This window comes from Sus scrofa, chromosome X, assembly GCF_054392235.1.
Source record: "Sus scrofa isolate SSC_HxYL_T2T_F1_AM1 chromosome X, Sscrofa_HxYL_maternal_Yorkshire_Landrace_v2.0, whole genome shotgun sequence".
NCBI lineage: Eukaryota > Metazoa > Chordata > Mammalia > Artiodactyla > Suidae > Sus > Sus scrofa.
The window spans coordinates 117815085-117838607 of NC_139401.1; the positions used below are offsets into that span (position 1 = coordinate 117815085).

The 23523-nt window shown below is 41.3% G+C and overlaps 1 long non-coding RNA gene and 1 other non-coding gene across 4 annotated transcripts in view; one reads left to right on the plus strand and one right to left on the minus strand.

Moving 5' to 3' along the window:
• Positions 1 to 269: 269 nt before the first annotated feature.
• Positions 270 to 376, minus strand: LOC146394783 (U6 spliceosomal RNA). Its single transcript, XR_014835927.1, has one exon. It is a non-coding gene; the product is annotated as a U6 spliceosomal RNA (small nuclear RNA).
• A 7198-nt stretch (positions 377 to 7574) lies between these two features.
• Positions 7575 to 23523, plus strand: part of LOC110257808 (uncharacterized) — a 54361-nt gene continuing 38412 nt past the window's right edge. For all 3 annotated transcript variants that reach the window (XR_014834628.1, XR_014834630.1, XR_014834629.1), the window contains exon 1: positions 7575 to 7693. This is a non-coding gene — a long non-coding RNA (uncharacterized LOC110257808). The remainder of the gene's footprint in view (positions 7694 to 23523) is intronic.

Below are 23523 nucleotides of genomic sequence, written 5' to 3' on the forward strand. Positions count from 1 at the left end.
TACTGTACAGAAAAGTGACCTAGTGATATATATAATGATTCCATCATGGTCCATATCTATGTCTATATCTATACCTATATTCCTTTTCTTATATCATCTTCCATCATGGTCTATCTCAGGAGACTGGATATAGCTCCCTGTGCTATGTAGTAGGACCTCATTGCTTATCCATTCTAAATGTAATAGTTTGCTTCTACTAACCCCAAACTCCCACAAACTCCCAGTCCATCCAACTCCCCTCAAGCCCTGCTTGGCAACCACAAATCTGTAAAAATGTGGAACACTTCACAAATTCACATGTCATCCTTGTGCAGGGGCCATGCTAATCTTCTCTGTACAATTCCAATTTTAGTATATATGCTGCCAAAGCAAGCACTTGAGTAATATTCGTGATGCCATTTTCTCTCCCCTCTTGACTTATTTAGGCTTGTTTCAAATTTTTGTTTATTGATTTCACTGTGGCTTACAGTATATACAAATAATCTTTAGTCAGAGTCCAACTTCAAATATTATGTAACTTATGTGTAGTATAAGAACCTTACATCAAATGTTACCAATTACTCCCTCATATCTATTGTGCTATTGTTGCCATACATTTTACTTATACCTATGTTATAAACTCCAAAATATGTTCTTACTATTTTTTCATGAAACTGCCTATTTAATTTTAAAGAGACTAAAATAGTCAAAGAGTGCCCTTTATATTTACTTTTATTTTTATCCTTACTGACAGTCTTCATTTCTTTCTATAGCTGAGTTTCTATCTGGTATCTTATTCTTTCTGCCTGAATAATTTCCTGTAGTATTTCTTATAGTACATGTTTACTAGAAGTAAATTATCTCAGCTTTTGATTACCTGAGAAAGTTTCTATTTTCTCTTCATTATAGAAAGTATTTTCAATAAGTATAGGTTTCTAGATTGGCGTAAATTTCTGTCAATAATTTAAGTATGTTACCCAATTATCTTTTTTTTTTTTTTTTTTTTTTTTTTAGGGCCACACTCAAAGAACATGGACGTTCCCAGGCTAGGGGTCACATTGGAGCCACAGCTGCTGGCCTATGCCACAGCCACAGCATCACTAGATCCGAGCCGCATCTGTGACCTATGCCACAGCTTGTGGAAATGCTGGATCCTTAACCCACTGAATGAGGCCAGGAATTGAACCCACACGCTCATGTATACTAGTCAGGTTCTTAACCCACTGAGCTGCAATGGGAACCCTCTTTTCTTTTTTCCCCACCAATTATCTTCTGGCTTGCATAGTTTCTGATGAGAAGTCTACTATGATTTTAATTATTGTTCCTCTGAATGCGCTGCATTTTTAATCACCAATATTTTTGTTCCGTGGTTGGTTTTCGGAAGTTTGATCATGATCTGTCTTGAAGTGGTGTATTCATATTTATCCATGTCTGAGATTCTTGGATATGTAGTTTATAGTCTTTCATTATTTTTGGAAAATTCTTAGTCATTATGTTTTCAAATGATTCTTCTTCCCCATGTTTTTTTTTTCTGCCTTATTTTCTGAGACTCAAATTACTTGTGTTAGTCAACTATATATTATCTCACATTTTTTTGGGTACTTTGTTTTCTTTTTCACTTTTTTTTCTCTTTGCATTATAGTTTGGATAATTTGTGATGACCTATCCTCAAGTTCACTAATCCTTTCTTTGCTTGTATCCATCTACTAATGAGCCCATCAAAGGCATTCTTCATCTGTGTAAACTCATTACTGTATTACTTTATTATTGTGGGTTTTTTTTTAAACAAGTTAATAGTATTTCCATTTTACTCTTTCATATAGTTTCCACTGCTGTGCTGAAATTCCCTGTCTGCTGATATATATACATCCATCTTTTCCACTAGGTCCATTTATCATATTAATTATAGTTATTTTAAAGTCTCTTTCTAATCATTCCTACAGCTGCCACATCTCTGAATCAGGTTTGGTTTGTTCCTTAATTTCTTGAAAATAGATTATTTTTGCTTTTGTGTTTGTCTCCTAATTTTTCATTTATTGCCAGACATTGTGTTTAGAGGAATAGTAAGAATTAAGGTAACTAGTTATGCCTGGATGTGACCCTGCATCTTCTTGTATGTGGCCATTCAATTGTGAAACTGAGTCATTCCACTCAGTATTTGGGCAGGCTTTGTGACTTGTGCTATCATCATAATCTGTGCACCACCAGCTTTGAATTCCTGTAGTGGTAAGCTGTTAATATCATGTCCTTAGAGTGTAAATTGTGTTGCCAGAGGGTTTTTCTCAGTGTTTCTGTTTCCCCCTCAGCTTTCAGTTGCCCTTGCATGCCTGGGCCACAGAGGGGAGTTCTTTCTATGTTCCTGCCCCTCCTTGAACAGAAAAATGCTTTTGCTTGTTATTTTGCACTGGGATCCTCACGGGGGCATAGCATGTTCTCTGTTGTCTTGGTCCAGTATCCATTTCAGGCTTGCCCTGTACACCTGGGCTTCAGAAATGAAGTTTCCTAATAATCCTAACTATCCTTACAGTGGCAATGAAACTCTGCTTTGTATCTGTCTTTGGTCTTGGATAGGAGTTTCTTGTCCCTCTCTCAGTAGTAACAGCCCTATGGGTGGAACACATGGAATCATGAGCCCTAGAAAGCTTCCTACCCCTGTTGCTTATAGTCTTTCAAGGGCAGAGGATTTTTTTTCTTGAGTTCTAGGTAAAAGGTTTATCCTTTCCTAAGAGGCCGACAAGTTTTGCTTTGACCCTCCCCCACTCAAAGCAATAGATCTTTGCCTGCCATGGAAATGAGGGAATTTTCTTCCCTACCCCTAGCATCTTAAGACTTTTGCTTCGTAGGAGAGAAGAGTCTAAGGAAGATTGCAGGGAAGACTTTCATCTTTTTCATGAAAAACCAGAGTATGAAAAATAGTATGTGTGTGAATGCAAACTTTCTTCATGTTAGGGACAACCAGCTATTTCACACAACACACTGCTTGAACTCCTTTCCAAACTGTATCTTATATGGAAATGAAGGCGGTCTGTTTATCCTTCTCATACATGGAATATTCAATCCTGCTTTTATGTCTTTGTTTATGCTATTCCTCTTGTAAGGGAAACTCTCTTCTCTATAAATTCTCAAATCCTTCCTAGCTAAACCCAACATTTAATTCCTTTTTGATAATCCCAGACAAATTTAACTGCTTCCTTGTCAGTCTCCCTTATAACTTACTTTTAATCTATCATTGCCTCCAATTTATGAAATATTAAATGTGTACTATTCAGTGCTTTATTACACTGTGTTGTATTGTTCCCTAACTGTGTTACAGAGTTTCTTCAGGTATACAGTAGGTGTCCAATGCCCTGACAATAGAATTTAGTTAGAGGAAGTTCCCATTGTGGCTCAGTGGTAACAAACCCGACTAGTATTGATGAGGACGCAGGTTTGATCCCTGGCCTCGCTCAGTGGGTTAAGGATCTGGCGTTGCCATGAACTGTGGTGTAGTTTGCAGATGCGGCTCAGATCCTGCGTTGCTGTGGCTGTGGTGTAGGCTGGCAGCTGTAACTCCCATTCAACCCCTAGCCTGGGAACCTCCATATGCCATAGATGTGCCCCCCCAAAAAATAATTTAGTTAGAAAAATAGTTATTAAACTGCTTTTGTGTCATATTGACTGCAATAAAAGAACAAATACAGCTGTTTCAACTTCCTTGTGATCGGTGTTTGTATGGTATTAGCCCATTATCAGATTAGTTTAACACATTATCTCTGAAAAGAAGTAATGTTGCAGAGAAGAAAAACATAATGTCGGAAGTCCAATGGCTCTAAATTGCAATCTTGGCTCCACAATTTATTGGTTGTGTGACTTTTCACAAATTACTTAACCCTTCCTAAGGATTGAGATAATTATGTTTCCTTAGGCGTAGAAAAGGTGGTCCAGGGTAAGGAGATATAAAATAGGTTGAGTTTGCTGTGAGCAAGAGAGGGCAAAGGACTGGGGTGTTGCCTGGAAAGGGTGAAACTAGACTAGGGCTTTACTGTGTGTGTGTGTGTGTGTGTGTGTGTGTGTGTGTGTGTTGTGGTAGGGAGTGGACGGGGGTAGGCGGCAAAGAATGTAGTAGCATAGTGTTAATTGGCAGGACTTCAGTTTCTTCCTCAGTAAAATGGGTAAAGTAATTAAATTTGCTTGAATAACTTCAGAGAGCTGTGTCAAGGACCAAAAAAGGAACAAATAAACAATGGAATAAAAGAAGGACATCATGTAGTAAACTGTAAAGAGTTCCACAAAAAGGTGTGGGGTTTGTAATGACAGTGATGCAGAGGGTTAAGCAAACAACTTCCCTGCCTTCCCACTCTTGGTAAAAGCATAGTTAGTCAAATTGCTACCAACCCAATTCCTGACCAAAAGGTGACTTGGAACAGTGATCACAGACATATGATTTAGGATCTCAATTTTCTGTTCTTTCCTTAATGTCTATTTCAAATCTAATGCTATTTAAAGGAACCTGGATGTGAAGTTGCCTCAATAAGAACAGCACCAGGGCCAGAACTGGGAAAATGTCTATTCAAAAGTGAAACATGGTTCAGAAAAATTTGGATTGGTCAAGATACCCTGTGAACAGGGCGGTGTGGTTTAGGGAGGTGGATTTGCCATTTAATAATATAATGAAGGAGAAAAAAGTCTCATTTGTGGGAAGTATATTCCTATTTCCATCTCTGAGTTTTACTTTACTCAAGAGAAAAGTGTCTTTCGGGAAACACTCTAGAAGTTCTCAAATACCAGCTGCCAAGGATAGGTGATAAATTGTATTGAAAGTTGTTACAACTTTTAGAAAAAGAACAAGTTAGGAAAAACTTTAAATGCTGGGGGAGGTAGAAAAAAGGTTGGGAGTAGTAGCAAGCTCCCATTTGGGAAGCATTCTGTTTGTCCACTTAGCCTCCAAACTGTGACTAGTCTGTGTCTGAAAGTGTGTGTGTGGCGGGGGGGGGGGGTATCATTGTATGTTTTTCTATACACATGTTTATGTTTTTGTTTTTGTTTGTTTGTTTGTTTGTTTGTTTTCTATTTCTTGGGCCGCTCCGCAGCATATGGAGGTTCCCAGGCTAGGGGTTGAATCAGAGCTGTAGCCACCGGCCTACGCCAGAGCCACAGCAACGCAGGATCCGAGCCACGTCTGCAACCTACACCACAGCTCACGGCAACGCCGGATCGTTAACCCACTGAGCAAGGGCAGGGGCCGAACCCGCAACCTCATGGTTCCTAGTCGGATTCATTAACCACTGCGCCACGACGGGAACTCCATACACATGTTTATGGGTTTGTATCTCTGTGATAGTATGTGCCGGCCTGGTTGTTTTTGTTACATTTTTATGTGTTTGAAGCTGCATGTGTATCCTGTGACCATTTCAGTTTTTGTATGTTTATATGTATTTATTCAGGGTTTTGGGATTCTTTTAAGCCTTTGATCTATGGACTCTTTCTTTTGTAGGGTAAGTTTGTGGAAAAAAAAAGGAATAGTTCATTCTCAGAAAGTTATAGACTGGGCCCGAATTTGCTCTGATATCTTAAGATAATTCCCAGGATCAGTGCCTCCTCCCCATCCTCATCCCCATCCCCATAGCCCTTGTGGCCCTCTGACTGTTCCCACTCCCAATTGGGCCATTTTTCTGCAAGGTATAGGGTTCTGATTAAGTAAGATTAGAATCATTTCGCATCTCTCCTTTAAGTGAGTGGCAGATGAGGTGTCACCAGAGCAGGAGGCCTTGTTCCCCATGTCTACTCCCCTTAGATTATTGAGGAATTGTAGTTCTGGCCTCAGTTCTTTTAGGTTTGCCTGCCTGATGATCTGCTTACCATTCTTTTTGGAAACTTTCAGGGTGAGGCGCAAGGATTAGACTTTTTTGGGTTTGGAGAAAGTCTTTGCCTCCTCCAGAGAAGGCCCATTTTTTTCCAGCTCTAGATTAGCAGGTAAGAAACAAAGCTAACCAGGAATGCCTATAGGCTGCTTTAGGAACTCCAACCTACTCCTGTGTTCCAGTGAGAGAACAGAAGGTTCTCCCCAAGCAGGCCTTGATTCACTGATTAATTCATTCAGTAGATATTTCTGGAGTACTTTCTAGGCATAACTCCAGCTTCAGGAGCAGAACACTTCTTGCCAGCATATTTCTTTTGACGAAGGTCTTTGGGAGACAATGGCTGAGAGTGACTCATGGTGGGAAATGCAAACTAGCCCATGGGAGAGGGCAGTGGACTTCAAGACCTCACAGGGAAAGTGGAACCCTCAGCAGTTCCCTAGTCTCCAAAGATGGGGCTATGGAGAGATCACAATTCTGCTTTTGTTTCTGCCTTTGTTTCCAAATTAGCTACCTCATCATGGTGAATCCTGTAGATTCCAGTTTCTCTCCCTTCCCTCTCGCCCATACTCTAAAGCCATTTCCTGAAACTCCTACGAAGCAGCAGCTCTTGAGCTCCAAGCAACTTCTATGTCCTACAGCCACCCTGAGTCTGAATGGTCCCATCCACGTCTGCTAATTCAAGGTTAGGAGTAGCTTTTTCCGAGCCAGCCTGTAAGAGTCATAGGAGCACACACCCTTGGGAGGGAGGCTGCCTTGCTTCCGGTGTAGTCATTGCTGCAGAACCAACAACAAGTAAATATCTCCCTGCCCTGTCCATTGAGGAGTTGGAGCTCAACAATCTCCAAGAACCCTTCTACTCTGACGTTCTATGATTACTTCTAAAAACGATTTCTTCAAAGGCTCTTCAAACTCGAAGCTGCAAACTTCAAAAGCACCAGAGAGAACACTGAATAGATATATTTTCCGAGAACTGGAATTCTTGTCATTTCCTTATAGATTCGAAAAGGAAGAGAACTGACATTTATTAAGTGTACTATGAGCTAGGAACTCTCTTATATAGTGCATTGTTATTTCAATAATAGTTCGTAACTTGAAGAAGTTTGAAGCCGATGGAATGAGTGTATCTGTGAGGTACTGAGTACGATGCCTGGATAAAGTATACACTCAATAAGTGTGACGCCCTGCCTCATACTTCAGCCCCTCTCTGCCCAGCTCATCACCATTTAAAATAAAGAAACAGGAACTCGGAACTGCCCTCAGTGCCCAGATTTCTAGCTCCAAAGTCCTTGTGTATCCTGTTACATTACGCTGCCTCTGGAGTGTGAGTTTGCAGTTATTTCCCCCATAGACCTGCTGCACTAGCACCTGCAGTTTGAAGAGTTTGCTTGGATGCCTCCTACTCTTTGGCCCTGTTCCTCATTGTGATCCAGGGCTGGCCTCTGGGAGGTGGCAGCCCATAATTTTCAATTGCAACACAGATTTCCCTGTGTAGGATTATAACTGGTTCCACAGAGCTTGACCCCTCCATCTAGGCCTCATTAAGATCAGAATCTCATTCCGAGCCAACCATCCCTTAGGGCAGTCCTTGGGTCACCTGGCAAGGACTCCCCAGAGCCTGTGACTTCCAGTTCTGTTCCCCTGATGCAGATATGGAAAAATAGCCTTGTGGGGAATAGCCAAGGGAGCCACCTTTAAATAAAAGGAAAGGCACGTTTGTTTGCTCAGGATTTAATTCAGAAAATCACACTCTTGGCTGACAGAATAACGAGAACTGTTGCAAGAGTGGAGGCTATGAGAGGAGTTACAACCAGAGACGAGGGTGACCACTGACCCTGGGGAAGGAAGAGGGCAGGCTGAAGCTTTCCTACCCAGAGGTATGATCACCGGCCTATGAATTGGTAGGGTTAAAAGGGATGTTGCTAAGATGAATGACAGAACACTGGTTTTGGAGGCAAATTTATGACTTGAAAATCATCTTCTTATGAGATCTATCAAGTCCATTCATTCTGTAGCAGTCTTTCCTGTATTGCTTCTTATTTAATAGAAGTGGCCACGACATTCTATGTCTGGTGGTGGAGATGGGTTTGCCTGTAGTATGTCACACTTTGGTCTAGTACCCACCATGTGTACCAAAAAAAAAAAAAAAAAAAATCCTGGGTTTAAGATGGCATCAATACATCTTTAGTATGAAAATAGGCAGGTAGTTGAGAAATGCTGTTCACAAAGCAGATGGCTAGATGTGATGGTTTCTTGTGGTCCCTTCCTTCTCTAAGGTGGCCAGTATGATTGAGAACTTCTCTCTCTGTTTCTCTCTTTTTCTTTGCCTCTCTCTCTCAGGTTACAGAGGTCAGTCCATGTAATAAAGTCCTAGGACTGGGGAACGGCAGTCTACTGGTGTCTGAGATGACTCAAACTACTTTCTTTGAAGGAAGGGGGCATATTTGCCTCCTACAAGTAGTATAATAATCCAGAAAGACTATAGGCTTTGAAGACAAAAAACTAAATTTTGGATCCAGATTCTGCCAGGTCCTAGCTCTGTGATGGTGAGCCAGTCAATTTAATTTTTTGAGCCCCACTTTCCTCACTTGTAAAATTAGGGTAATCCAGGTACCTGTCTGTTGGGTGTGTTGTAAGGATTTACTGAGATAAATCATGGAAAGAATTTAGCTCAATGCCTGGCACAGAACCTGTGCTAAAGGCGTACTTGTTGAATACATGATTGAATATGGATATTGATATTTTTCTTCCCCTCCCTCCTTATGGTAAAGTTCTGTTAAAAAGGCTTTTGCTATACTTTAAGGGGCAAGATGATAGATGTATAATTTAGTCAATTCAAGGTCTGCACTCTTAACCATCTACTATCTGTGTGACCTAAGTAGCTAAAAATTTGTCTGAGACTTGGTATCCTTTTGCATAAAATTTGGAGAGCAAGGCCAAGTGTGGAGGGCAATTGTGAAGATTAAAGGGAGTAATGTATGTGATAGCACACGTCATAGGACCTGGCACATGATATGTGATCTATAACATTAAGTCCCTTTTTCAGCCTCCGCTGGGCACTTTCATGTATGTTGACCCATTTTAACCTTCAGAACAGCCATGTGAGATACGTATTATCATTATAATGTGATAATGTATGTGGAGGCACCTAATACACTATGGTGCAGGTGGTCAATAAATGTTTGTTTCCTTCCCCTCTTTTTCCTTAATTAAGCCAATTATTATCCTGCCAACAATCATGCTTTTGCATAAACTGTGTGAATATTTTAAAGACTGAGGTGCAAATCTTATATTGCTAACAATTTAGAAGGCAGTCTGGACACCTGGCCTATCATCAGAATTATGTTGATTTTTAATAAGATGACAAAAGATCACAGAGTTGATAGATATAAAATGCTTGCCTAATTCTTCCCTGTTATAGTGAGTTATGAATAGATTAATTTGAGATTTCAAAAATGTAACAATCATTAGGAAACAATTTTCGTATAAATTATAGTTTTACAGATTAACGTCATGCTTTCTTTAGCATCTAAAAATGCTATACTTTACTCGCCACGTGGAGAAAGTTTTAAATCTATGTTTATAGAAATGGGAATTGCTTGGGGTTGAATTCCTCTGAGTATAACCTGGTTTGCTACCCAGTTTCAAATCTACCATCTAATCTCTACTAATTGGTATGTTAGAACATGGTTTGGAGAGAGCCAAAGGCTGGGTTATACTTGTGATTGGGACACAGAGTTCCATGCCAAAACAAAAATCTGAATTGCCCTGTTAATAACCATGGACAAGTTGCTTAAAATCTTTTTTCCTTAGTTTCACCATCTGCAAAGTAAATATTAGTATTTACCCGATAAGGATCTTAAGGGATTAAAAAAGGTAATTTATGAATAATTAAGTTAATCCATCTAAAGGCTTTAGCATAGAGTTCACCATGTAGTGGAGACTCAATAAATGTTAACAGCTGCCACTGATGCAACGACCACCAACCTCACCTCCACCACTGCAATGATTATGATGTGACAAAACCATTTCAGAAAGGTTAAAAGGACTGGGTGTGTTGTCCACAAACTCTTTCAGATCTCTGAAGGGTGAGCTGAGAACTTTCTTAATTTCACCCCTATTTTTGAAATCTTTCCCAGGGGACTGAGTCCACATGACTTGAATTACTATGAATATCCTGGATCATCACTGAATCCTGATACTTTGAGGCTTTCCCAGCCATAAAAGGATCTTTCATACCTTTTGTTACCTTTGTCCAAAGCTTCACCTGTAGAAGGTATAGGGAATTGGGCTGAATGTAATTTGAACACAGGAGAGTCCTTAAATTTTTTGTAATTTTAATTGTGGTGGTTTCTATTTTAATTTTTCTTTCTCCCCTGAAAGGAGAGTGTATTAAACTTTCTTAGTTTTGTTGAGTTCCAGCTAATCAGAATTTTCCAAGAACCTTTTCCTGTCTCTAAATAAACCAGAGAACGTATGTAGAGAGATTTATCTAGGTGCCATGCATATTCAAGGAAGTAGGGAAAAGGGAATACGACTAGGCTGATTGAATTCTTTTTCTTTTGAAAATTGACCAGTTTTTTGGCTGCTCTGGAGACTAAATTAATACAGGTAAATTTCCTAAGTAGCACATTGATAGCTCAAGTGGGAATAGTGAACCTGGATGTGTAGTCTGGAAAATTTCAATAAGTTACAGACCAGTGTGTGAGCGTGACTTTACTGGCAATAAAAATGGGAGACGAAGAGAGCCATGGAGACTTTTGTTCAATGGATTCTTAAAAATAGAATGATGAATGGTTCTGAGAGTCTCCTGTGTGAGTGTGAAGGGCTGGATACCAGTGGTCTCTTATGATCCCCTCTACCTTCAGGGCCTTAGAATTATAGAATACCTTATTCTAGCACCATTCCTTTTTTTAGATATTTGCTTAGAAACTTCCTTCTGCACTTCTTTTCTTACATTCCTTGTATTCTTCCTTCCTGAAATATTTACTGAGTGGACACTAAAAGCCTAGGCACTGTGCTAGAGATCGGGGTACAGCATAATCAAGATGGACACTGTGCCTTCTCTCATGGAGTTGACAATTTATAATGTTACGGGGTGTACTTGACCTGATGGCTGGAGAAAGACAGCTCCTCAGTCATTTTTGAGCCTTGCATGATATATCAATTCCTAATGCATGGTTTTTCCCTCTCTTCTTTAACTTTTGCTGTGTAGGATCTTAAACAAAAGGAGAGTAATTTATTTTTCATAATTTTTCTTGAAATACAGTTCAACGTACAATATTGTTAGTTTCACATGCACTACATAATGATTTGACATTTGTATACATTATGAAATGATCACCAGGATAAATCTTTCTCCCATACAATGTTATTACAATATTATTGACCATATTCCTTATGCTATATTTATATCCCCATGACTTATTTATTGCATAACTAGAGATTTGTACTTTTTTTTTTGTCTTTTTGCCTTTTCTAGGGCTGCTCCCGCGGCATATGGAGGTTCCCAGGCTAGGGGTCCAATCGGAGCTGTGGTCACCGGCCTACGCCAGAGCCACAGCAACACAGGATCCCAGCCGGGTCTGCAACCCACACCACAGCTCACGGCAACGCTGGATCCTTAACCCACTGAGCACTGCCAGGGATCGAACCTGCAACCTCATGGTTCCTAGTCAGATTTATTAACCACTGCGCCACGATGGGAACTTCCCGAGATTTGTACTTCTTAATCCCCTTCATCTATAGAGCTGATCTGGTTGAGGGGGCAGAGAACTAGGACTATGTTGCTCTGACATAGCCTCATAACTTAAGCAGCTCAAAAATCTTCTGCTTCCTACACTCACCCAAGTTGCAGAGAGGAGGTGAGACATACATAATTAAAACAAACAAATAAAAAACATAAATAAAGTAAACACACAAAATCTTTCTTTCTTTCTTTTTGTTTTTTTTTGTCTTTTGTTGTTGTTGTTGTTGTTGCTATTTCTTGGGCCGCTCCCGTGGCATATGGAGGTTCCCAGGCTAGGGGTCGAATCGGAGCTGTAGCCACCGGCCTACGCCAGAGCCACAGCAACGCGGGATCCGAGCCACGTCTGCAACCTACACCACAGCTCACGGCAACGCCGGATCGTTAACCCACTGAGCAAGGGCAGGGACCGAACCCACAACCTCATGGTTCCTAGTCGGATTCGTTAACCACTACGCCACGACGGGAACTCCCAAAATCTTTCTTTCTAGTTGACCCCACAGAAGTTTTCTTTCTTTGGTTTTGAAGAGTTTAGTCTATTTTTTTTTTATTTTTTATTTTTTTGGTCATCTGATCTGAAGTTGAGCCTGCAGCATTCATACCTAAAGCAAATAAGACAGTCAACCCTCTGGCGTTGTCTAAAAGAGAACTTAGGACCAGGCTGCTGGGTCCTCATCCTCCCTTACAAAAGACATAATGATTTTTTTTTGTTGTTTTGTTTTAGCTGTGCTTATGGATTGTAGAAGTTCGTAAGCCAGGGATCAAGTCCCTGCCACAGTAGCGACTCAAGCCACAGCAGTGATAACGGCTGGGTCCTTAACCTGCTGCACCACAAAGGAACTCCCCCCCAAAAAAAAGATTTCTCTTCACATCAGTTATTGACACCAGTCCCAGATGGCCTCAGGAGGCCATCGGTCTCCCCAGAGTTTGTGAAATACCCTCTAGGAAGACTAGAGGGACAAAGCCAGGTGTTCTGTGAAAGTGGGCTGGAATCAAGGCTCGTGATCCTAGAGCTTATCATGCTGGAGCTAAGGGGTGGGACTTGGGAGCTCTGGGCCACCATGCTTCAGAAAAATAAAATCTATGACAAGTAGCATTGAGAACTTTGTCTAGATACTCATGTTGCAACAGAACAAAGGGTGGGGGAAAAATGTAATTGTCATGTATACATGTAAGGGTAATTTGATCCCCTTGCTGTACAGTGGGAAAAAAAAAATCTATGACAGATTTTCATCCACTTATTCATGAGTACATCAAAAGGGTATTAGGCCCTGACTTGTATTGGGAAGAAAAGAGCAAACTGAAACATCTTCTTTCACTTTTCCACACTCAACAAACCATTTCTATGTGTTAACGACCTCCAAAGGGGACAGGAGCCATCAGTCAAGTAAGCAGCAATGTCGAGAACAGAAGTGTGAGTCTACCGATAGGGCATTTTCCTTTTCTTCAAAATATCCTCAATCGATTGGTTTTCTTTTAGCCCAGAGCAAAGAAAATCTAGGTGTGGGAGTAGCATAGGACCACAAAATCTTTCTTCAATTATCTGAAGATCAAAATAGAGATCAAGATAGTACCTATTACATTAGAAAAATAGATCTCTGTTGTACAGAATCAGTGAGAAGACCAGGGGTGAATATAAACGGATTGTGATTTTGGTTTATGTCTAATAGCTACTGCTTATCGACCGCGGAATGGTCTTGGGAGCTCCTAATAACAATGAATTGTTACAATATTTATAATTGTTATTTTAATGTGTTTTTATAGAGTACTTTAAATAATTGTTAAAAACCATGTGTCTCATTTAAGCCTCAGCACTCATTGTGTGTATCAGTCAGAGCTCACAACGTCATCCTATTTTACAGATGAAGAAACCGAGGCTCAGAGGTGTCGAGAGTATTACTCAAGGTCACACAGCTAATATGAGATAAGCTAGAAATCAGATCCATACCTGATGATTGTTCTCGAGGGAGGTAAGAGACATTTACTAGGCCGGAGTCCAGTGTAGAACTATGCTCTGCAAACCAATCCGGATGAAAATGAACTATTTTGTCTATTGCCATTTGGATTTGAAGGTTGCGTTCTCTAATTTCACTGTGAAAATGTAAGTCCGAGCTGTTGGACAGCAAAAAGCATACTCTTTCTTGCTCGCTACACCGTCCCCAGTGTGCAGAGATGTACCCTCGTGTGTGCATATGAAACTGTTTTCCTGACCCTGTGAACACACTCTGGTTTCACAACTTGCTGGAAACAACAGAGGTTGCCATCCAAAAAAGAGCCAGGTTTTGCTGTTTCCTGCATCAAAGCAAACAACTGAGTTCATTCTTTTGATGGATTTGCCCATTTTCTCGGTGGTTTTCTTGGCATGGGGAAGAAAACATCTCTGCGAGGGCAGCCTGTATGTGTGTGTGAGTGTGTATTTAAGGACCACCTTATAGCACTGTTTAAAACTTTTCCTTTTCTTTTAATCTGTTTTTCAAAGTTCTGTCTGATAATAGTGGATTGTATCTAGAGGCCCACTCGCTAAAAGCATGTTGAGTCATAGGCAAGTTATAAGAGTCCAGGAGACCTGCAGCGATGACTAAGAGAGTCATTATTTGATAAAAAGGGAAAAAAATAGGTATTGGTTTGAAAGGAAGGCTGGGGGAGCATGAAGAACTTCTTGAAACAGGAGGAAAAAAACACTTGGAAGCTAGCTGGCAGGGTGAGTGGGGACCGGAGAAAACCGGTCTTGTGCAGTAGGATTTGCTGCTGCATTTTAATCACATCTCTATGTGACTGGTTTTTTTCCTCTTTCTTTTTTTTTTCATCAAGCAAGAAAGGACACAGAGGGAATTCATCAGGAACCTAGCTCTTTAAACTTTGTACTGTCCTCTGCCCCCTTGCATATTTTCGAGTTGACACCTAGAAATTTTTCGTTGTCAGTTCAAATAGATGCAAACGCTGTAGGATTTCTGTCACCTTGTAAATATTGACAGTTTAAAATTAAACTCTTGCATCCCTCTTTTAACGTCAATGGATGCTAAATGCTGTAGCATTCCGAGATCCACTGTCACCCAGTAAAATATAAACAGACACGTTCTCTCATAGGCACACACTTAACAGCTTTACCTTTTCTTCTTGAATTCACATTTCCATTCACATTCCCCACAGAATTTTCTTTTAAGGTCAGACATATTTTTATATTTGAAAAATCTTCTCTTAATTATCCCATTACACATCTCGACAACTATTTATGCACCATGAAATTTTAAGGTAAAAACAGCCCTGTGACCAGAAGTCCGCGAAGTGTTAAAATAAACAAGCAAATATGTTACAGAGTTAGTAAGCGACAGAGAATTAATTAGAACCAAGACTATGTTCTAACTTCAGGATCTTATCCACTCTGCTCTGCTGTGCTCTGAGATCTCACAGAAGAAAGCGACTGCCACAATGGTGAGATTCCAGATGCCTAATGAGTAGACCTTTCTCTTGCAAAGTGGGAGAAGGGTAATTCTGCAAAGAGAGGTAGGTGAGAAAAGAGGATCAGAAGGATTCTCCAACCACATTCACGGTAGATCAGAGACTAGTTCCCATATAAATGGGAAATTAATCACCTTAAAACTCTCCTTGTCTGCATACGTCCTTGGGAAGTCATTGCGTACCTCTAGGGTTCCTCTATCGCAGCACCATTAACATGTGGGGGCAGATAATTCTTAGTTGTAGGGGGCTGTCCTGTGCATTATAGGGTGATTAGCAGCATCCCTAGGCTCTATCTAGTAGATGTCCCTCCCCAGTTGTGACAACCAGAAATGTCTGCAGATATTGCCAAATGTCGGGGGGTGGGGGGTGCTAAATCCCGCCCCTCCCATCTTGAGCACCACTGATCTTGGATTCTGCATAGCCCAGTTCGAAGACAGATTATCTAGTTTGTAAGGAATATGAACCAGACCCTAATCAGTCCAATGTGTTATTTATGCTTTCTTCAGCAAAAGGGAAAATTCTGGTTGTTTGTGTTTAAATTCCCTCCCTGCACAAGTGGGGAGTTTTTGAGACCATGGGGACAGGAAACTATTACATCCATATCCAAGGTTGTTGGGCTAGACCAAGCATCGGGGCTTGAGGGAACCAAAATTAGGTTGGAAGGAGGTATTTAAAGGTGCCAGATGGAGTTCCTCAGTGGCTCAGCGGGTTAAGGATCTGGCACTGTCAGTGCTGTGGTGCGGGGTTTTATCCTTGACCTGGGAACTTCCACATACCTTGGGCATGCCAAAAATAAAATAAAATAAAGATGCCAGACAAGGGGAAGAATGGAGATGAAGAATGAAGTCATTAGTAACAGAAGTCATGATAGCTGTCATTTACTTTTTGCCAACCGCTGCCCTAAGTGTTTTATGTGGATTGTCTTATTGAATAGTCACAAAAACCCAGGAAATCGTTACAAGCATTTGTTAGTCAGGGTATAAGTTAAGCTATTGTAACAAAAAGACTAAAACCGTCAGTGACTTAGACAAAATAGAAATGTGTTTATCTCCACAAGAGGGCCAGTTAGGCTGTTTAGGGTTGCTCTGGCATACGGTGTTGAGGATTCAGGCTGCTTCTTGCTGTCGCTGTGTTACTTTCAATACCCAGATTCCATCTCAGTCCCAGATGGCACCTGCTGATTTTGCACTCAGGTCTATATTCCAGCCAGTGGGATGGGTACAAAGGGGACAGTGAGAATATGTACTTTTCTTTTAAGGGCACACTCTAATAAAAGTTATACACCTCATTCCATTCACACCCAGTTGGCCTGACCGAGCTGCAAAAGAAAGGTGGATTTTGGCTAGGCATCCATATATCTAACAACGGGGGTTGGCACTACAGCCTGAGGTCCAAAGTGGCTTTTTTTTTTTTTTTTTTTTTTTTTTTTGGTAAATGCGGTTTTATTAGAGCACAGTCACTGCCACTTATTTATGTACTATCTATGCTGCTTTCTCGATACAGTGACATTTTTCAATAGTTTTGACAAAGATAGGATGGTCTGCAAAGCCTAAAAACTCTGGCCTTTAAGAAAAAGTTTCCCTAGGAGTTCCTGTCATGGCTCAGCAGTTAGCAAACCTGACTAGCATCCATGAGTACACGGGTTCAATTGCTGGCCTTGCTCAGTGGGTTAAGGATCCGGTGTTGCCATGAGCTGTGGTGTAGGTTGCAGACACGGTTCAGATCTCACGTGCCTGTGGCTACAGCTCTAATTCAGCCCCTAGCCTGGGAACCTCCATTTGCCATGGGTGCGGCCCTAAAAAGAAAAAAAGACAAAAAAAGAAAAAGAAGAAAGAAAAGAAAAAAGTTTCCCAACCTCTGCTCTGGAAGAAGGAGAGAAGGACTATTTGAGAACCCCCACAGGTTCTGTTAAATTCTTATTTAACAGAAGAGGAAAGGAAAGCACGTGGAATTCAAGTCAATGGCCCAAGGTGACATACTGATAAGTGGCAGAGACAAGATTTGAACATAGCTCTGTTTGGCTGCAAAGGCAAAAACGTTCAGTCTATCATACTGCCTCATGAATTCATTCAGCAAATATTCACAGTGTGTACTCTGTGTCAGGCAATGTTCTAGGTGCTGGAGATTGAGTAGTGAGTAAAAGAGGAAATCTATGCTCTTGTGAAAACTGCACCGAGGAGACAGACTATTAGAAGGGAATTAAGTCAAATATATGTTAGAGATTGTAGGTGTCATAAATAAAAATAAATCAGGAAAGAAGGGAAAGGAGTAACAGAGTTGGGGTATGGATTCATTTTTAAAAGAAATAGTTAAGGATGGTTTCAATATTGGGGAAACCAGGGAGAATGGATCTGAGCCAAAACTTTTTTTTTTTTTTCCTCAGGGCCACACCGGTGGCATATGCAAGTTCCCAGGCTAGGGGTTGAATCAGAGCTGCAGCGGCTGGCCTATGCCACAGCCATGCCGGATCCGAGCCGCATCTTTGACCTCCATCGCAGCTCACAGCAACAACAGATCCCTGGCCCACTGAGCAGGGGCCAGGGATCGAACCTACATTCTCAGGAATACTAGTCAGGCTCATTACCACTGAGCCACAACGGGAACTCCCTGAGCCATAGCTTTTGAGCAAGAGGCAGGAGTCTGGGCTGAGAATACCCAATACCTACCCCCCCCCCCCCCACGAGTCTCTTCTCAAAGGAGGCAGAAGCAAGGATCAGAAGCTGGGAAGGAACTGGAGAACAGTGTTGGTGCCCATGGCTTGTGTGCGGTGAGTACCTGGTGCAAAATAAATTTGTAGGGAGAAGGCTGGCTTAAAAGTATAGGATTATCTGCCATTAATCCTTTTAGACAATTCTGAAGCTCTTTGCATGTAGACAGAGATGACCACATATGTGTAAATAATAACAGGCAGCCAACCGGCTTGTGTCATGGATTTTGGAGTCACACAGAACGCTGAATCTCAGCTAATGCTCATTTGGTGACCTCAGACACATTTTTGAGAGTACTATCATTAGCTATGATTGATTGAGCATTTTTTATGCGGCAGGTGCTTTATACTTCTGATTTCATCTAATCCTTATGTAACTCTATAGACACTAGTGTTATCTTAACTCATCTTTAAGTGAAATTAAGTAACGGTAAAGAAGTAATGTGATGAAAAAAAGAAGTAATGTGATGGTTGCGTGCAGGGTGGTATGACTGCAGATAAGAAGTAATGAGAGATGTACACTTTTCCTCATGTGCATCTATATTGCATCATCTTATTTATGTGTGGTGATTAGTAATTTGGTTAGTGATTCTGTGGGGCTGTTTTTACAAAAAATAAAGAAAAACCTTTAACGTTTATTTAAGGCTAACTATGTGTGAGGCACTGTTTCAATTACATGTATTTACTCTTCAAATCAACATTGTGAGAAACCACTATTATCTTTATTTCTTTAGCTGAGAAATTGAAGCTCGGAAAACTTAAGTGACTTATCCAAGGTCACAGAGCCAGTAAATGGAGAGACTGGGAGTTGATCTTTGGCAGTGTGGCACTGGAGTTTATGTGTTTAATCATTATTCAACACTGCCTCACAAAACAAAACCAATTAAAAAACTCAATGTGAAGACGTGCTAGTTTTTTTCCAGTGTCCATGATGAATATGAGAAGCCTGGTTATTTTTATTTTTTTGTCTTTTTGCTGTTTCTTGGGCCGCTCCCGCGGCATATGGAGGTTCCCAGGCTAGGGGTCGAATCGGAGCTGGAGCCACTGGCCTATGCCAGAGCCACAGCAACGTGGGATCCGAGCCGCGTCTGCAACCTACACCACAGCTCACGGCAACGCCAGATCGTTAACCCACTGAGCAAGGGCAGGGACCGAACCCGCAACCTCATGGTTCCTAGTCGGATTCGTTAACCACTGCGCCACGACGGGAACTCCGAGAAGCCTGGTTGTTTGGATCTCATGATTTAATCCATGACCACTACCTCCCTAATCTCATTAATTCTGATTTGTAGGCAAAGTCCCATATAGCAAATATTTCACTTTTAGAAGACTGTTCTGGGAAAACAAAATTTTAAAAGCGATGGCAAAGATGACAGCACATGTGACTATCTACACCCAGCTGTGTAGGTCCAGATATGTGTGTATGTGTGTGTTCAGATGTGTGCACATGAGTCTAACCAGTAGTTTCACATGTCAGGTGCTGGGCTTTCGCCCCAGGAGCTTAAAATCTGCATTTTATGGGGAAAGATTTAAAAGTAAGAAGTCCTTATTCTGTTTTAGGATACACACCTGGTTTTCCAGAATCTATTCTCTCTCCAGCAACTACGGTTGTTCTGCTCTCTCAGAGATGTCACTACCAAACAAGCATGGATGGCCCCGCTAATATCAATGGATTCTCTGCTTCAGTCCTGGCATTTCACCTTCCATTTCATGCTCTGATAAAGAAGGTCATGAATATGATTTGCTATCTGGCCTGCCATTTCTTTGACTTGTCAACATTGAATAAGAATTTTCCTTGGGAATTTCTTCTGCCCAAAGTGGCATAAAGGATGCAAAGCATGGGCTCTACACATCTCCCTTAGATGTGAGTTTGGGGGTCTAATATAGTTGTACTCTGGACCGTTTTCTTAGGGTTGGGGATAGATCTTCACTGAGCTTTCCTCATTCCTATTCCGCACCCTGAGCAGATGACGGGTTCGGCTGATTTCCGTAAAAGTTCTTCTGAGGGCAGGTTTAACTGGCTACAATGGGGGCCAAACCCCTAAAATGCCCTAATCAGTGCAGAGCTCCAATGAGAATTACACTATGTAGGAAATCTAAGTGGTAAACTGACATAGCAGTGTGGAGAAACTGACACATCCCCGGGAACTTTTGACTTCTCTGATGCCAGGAAATACCACTCTAACGGTGACTGAGTTTATCATGCTGGGGTTTGGAGACCTCAAGGAATTGAGTCCCTTGCTCTTCTTGGTGTTTGGCATTGTCTACCTAGCCACCATTTCTGCAAATCTCCTCCTTGTGGTCCTGGTGAGCACTCAGCGGGGAATCCAGACACCAATGTACTTCTTTCTGGCAAACCTCTCATGCTTGGAGATCTGTTATACATCCAATATCATGCCCAGGTTGCTCGTGGACTTGTTGAGAGAGAACAGAGTGATCTCCATGGCAGGTTGTATTGTTCAGCTCTACTTCTTCGGGGCCCTGGGCAGCACTGAATGTTATCTTCTGGCAGTAATGTCATATGACCGATACCTAGCTGTCTGCCAGCCTTTGCGCTACCCAACACTAATGCATGGGACCATGTGTTTGGGTCTGGCAATTGGCTCATGGGTTAGTGGCTTCACAGTGGCAGCTTCATTCCAGGCTGCTATGGTATCCAGCTTGACCTTCTGTGGCAGCAATGAGATCGACCACTTCTTCTGTGACTTGAATCCTCTCCAGAAACTCTCCTGCTCAGATCCCCAACTAGTCAACCTGGTCTGCATGAGCCTAACAGCACTGGTGACTCTGCCCCCCTTTGGACTAACCCTAGCCTCCTATGGGAAGATTATTTCCACAGTCCTGTATATACCTTCAGTGACTGGTAGGCAGAAGGCATTCTCCACTTGTTCTTCTCATCTAGTGGTTGTGACTTTGTTTTATGGGACCTTGATCTTAGTCTATGCTCTCCCCTTGGCTGGCCAGTTGCCACTTCTCAACAAAACTTTCTCTTTGCTCTATACTGTTGTCACTCCCATGTGTAACCCCCTTATCTACAGTCTCAAAAACAAAGATGTCAAGGAAGCCCTGAGGAAGCTGAGGGTTTGATATTACAAGGATGCGGTTCATTCAATCAACAAAAATTATGTTATGATCATTATACAACTACAGATGTGATAAATTCATTTGAGTAATAAAAAAGAAATAAAAAAGGTAAACAAAACAAAACAAAAACAAAAATTATGGCAGTATGAAGGTCAAGGCACTCTCCCCATCCTCAGGGAACTCCCAGTCTGATTATGAAAACATTGGATAGATTATAATATTTATAACTTGAAATATTGGTTAATGCTCAAATAGTCTATTTAGCTGATTTGGGGAGTTAGTAGATTTGTCTTGGTCTCCTTGAAATGATCTTGTTTTTCTTGAGCATATTTATACTGTGGGGGGGGGGGACTGGGAGGAGTTGGTGGGAGGGGAGCCGTTCTGGAATAGACAATAAATAATGCTGCAAAGAATTCCACCTAAAGCTCAATTCTGGAGGGAAGGGTTGACAAGTATGTTTTAGTTGTGTTTAATTTCCTGTGTGTGTGTGTGTGTGTGTGTGAGAGAGAGAGAGAGAGAGAGAGAGAGAGAGAGAGGGAGAGGGAGGGAGAGGGAGAGGGAGAGGGAGAGGGAGAGGAAGAGGGAGAGAAATCAGACTGGGAGATTCTGGGGTTGGAGAAGTGATAACTGTGATACCCCTTAAGAATAGAGGAACTCGGAGTTCTCGTCGTGGTGCAGTGGTTAACGAATCCGACTAGGAACCAAGAGGTTGCGGGTTTGATCCCTGCCCTTGCTCAGTGGGTTAAGGATCCGGCGTTGCCGTGAGCTGTGGTGTAGGTTGCAGACGCGGCTCGGATCCTGCGTTGCTGTGGCTCTGGCGTAGGCCGGTGGCTCCAGCTCCGATTCGACCCCTAGCCTGGGAACCTCCATATGTCGCGGGAGTGGCCCAAGAAATGGCAAAAAAAAAAAGACAAAAAAAAAAAAATAGAGGACTCCATAAACGAAGGAACCATATTGATTTGCTTAGCACTCGGGCTAGAGTTGGGGTTGTGAGGTGGACTGTGTTAAATGGTTAATGATAATAATGCACCTCTACTTGACCTAGAACTAAAAGAGATAAAAGTGGAATCTAATAAAATGTACAGAAACCCACTAGAAGACTAGTTTTGGAGAAATGTGCATTAAGCACTTACAGCAATTTGTTAGACATGTAGATTGCCTCAAGGCACTCTTTTCAAAGTTGAATTTTCTCTAGCATTTACAGCTACCCACTGTTTTCATTTCTTTCTTTATGCTCTCCTCCCAGAAACTCCTTCTGCTGTGTACCTGAGTTAGCCTTGATGGCCTCACTTGTGCTTTTGTTTCTTACTTTTGTATCTGTTACCAGCTACCTAACATTATCAACTGATGTATTCAAGCTACATTTCAAGAGAGAAGGGAAGCAAAAAGAGCCTGTTCTGATAAGGGAGACAATACAGGTATTCAATTATTCAATCAAAAATACATATTGAGACTAATATTATCCAGGCATTGTGCTGGGTGCTAAGAATAGAATAGTGAACAATGTAGATACAGCTTCTGACCTCAAAGATATTACAGTCTCATGGCATTGGTATTCAAATTGCTCAGACTTTATATTTTTACATTGTTTGTATAAAGTTCTTGAAAGCACTTTCTATAAAGAGAACCTCTACACATAAAACTCCACTATTTTAATTTACCTTAATTTTAAGAGTAATTATGTAATTAATGTGAAACAACATAATGTAAAGACCTAACAAAGCTTTGAGTAAAACATATTGAAAAACCACAAATGTTCAGAATGTCCTTTGTTTAGCTAAATTCACCCCCCTTTCTCCTTTAAGACCTAACTCAAGTTCTACCTTGTCTCAGAACTGTCTCTGCAGCCTTGCTCATGTTATTTCTTTCCCTCAGAAGTAGTCTACTCACCTTTGTTTGACAGGTAAGCATGCACTGCTCTTCACATTTTGTGTATATATTCTATCTTTCCAGTGAGATTGTAAACCCTTCAAGGACAGAGATAGAAGGTCATTTCTAGCTGTACCCCCAAGTACCCACCATAGCACACATCACACAGTAGACATTTGATATTTGTTGTCACTGGATCAAATTCAAGCTTCTTAGTGTGGGATCCAACATCTTCTGTGACCTTGCTCCTGCCTCCTTTCCCATCAGCATCCTCACCAGGAAACCTTACCTGACTGTTTTCTCCCATCCAACATATTGATTTAAGTGATAATTTTCTGTATCTCCATGTGACTCATTATGGATCTAGGTTTAAGCTGTAGTCACATTATCTGGTGTTTTACCACTGCATTTTCAGTGCCTAGAGCTATGTTTGGCAGGAATTGGTTAGGTTAAGGGAAGACTTCCTAGTGGAAGTGTTATCTGAGCTGAGTAAAATAAATAGGATTGCATGGATGGGGCCTGGGGAAGCCAATCCGTGTAAAGTGATCATCATTTGCAATGATTTGGAAGTGAAAGAGAGTGTGCATGTCCAAACTATTGCAAGTAATCCAACATGGCTGGATGTAGAGTGTGTGGGCAATGGTGGTGACAACTGAGAAGTGAGAAGCTGGAGCCAATTCATGAAGGGCCTTCTATTCCAAGCCCAGGAATTTGGACTTTATCCTGAACCCAAAGTTGGCCTTTAAATGTTCATTCCCCTCCCTACTATTTACTTGCTGAATTTCATTTTTCCAGGAAGCCTTTTCTTATATCTCTTGTGGAACACAGAAATGAAAAAGAAC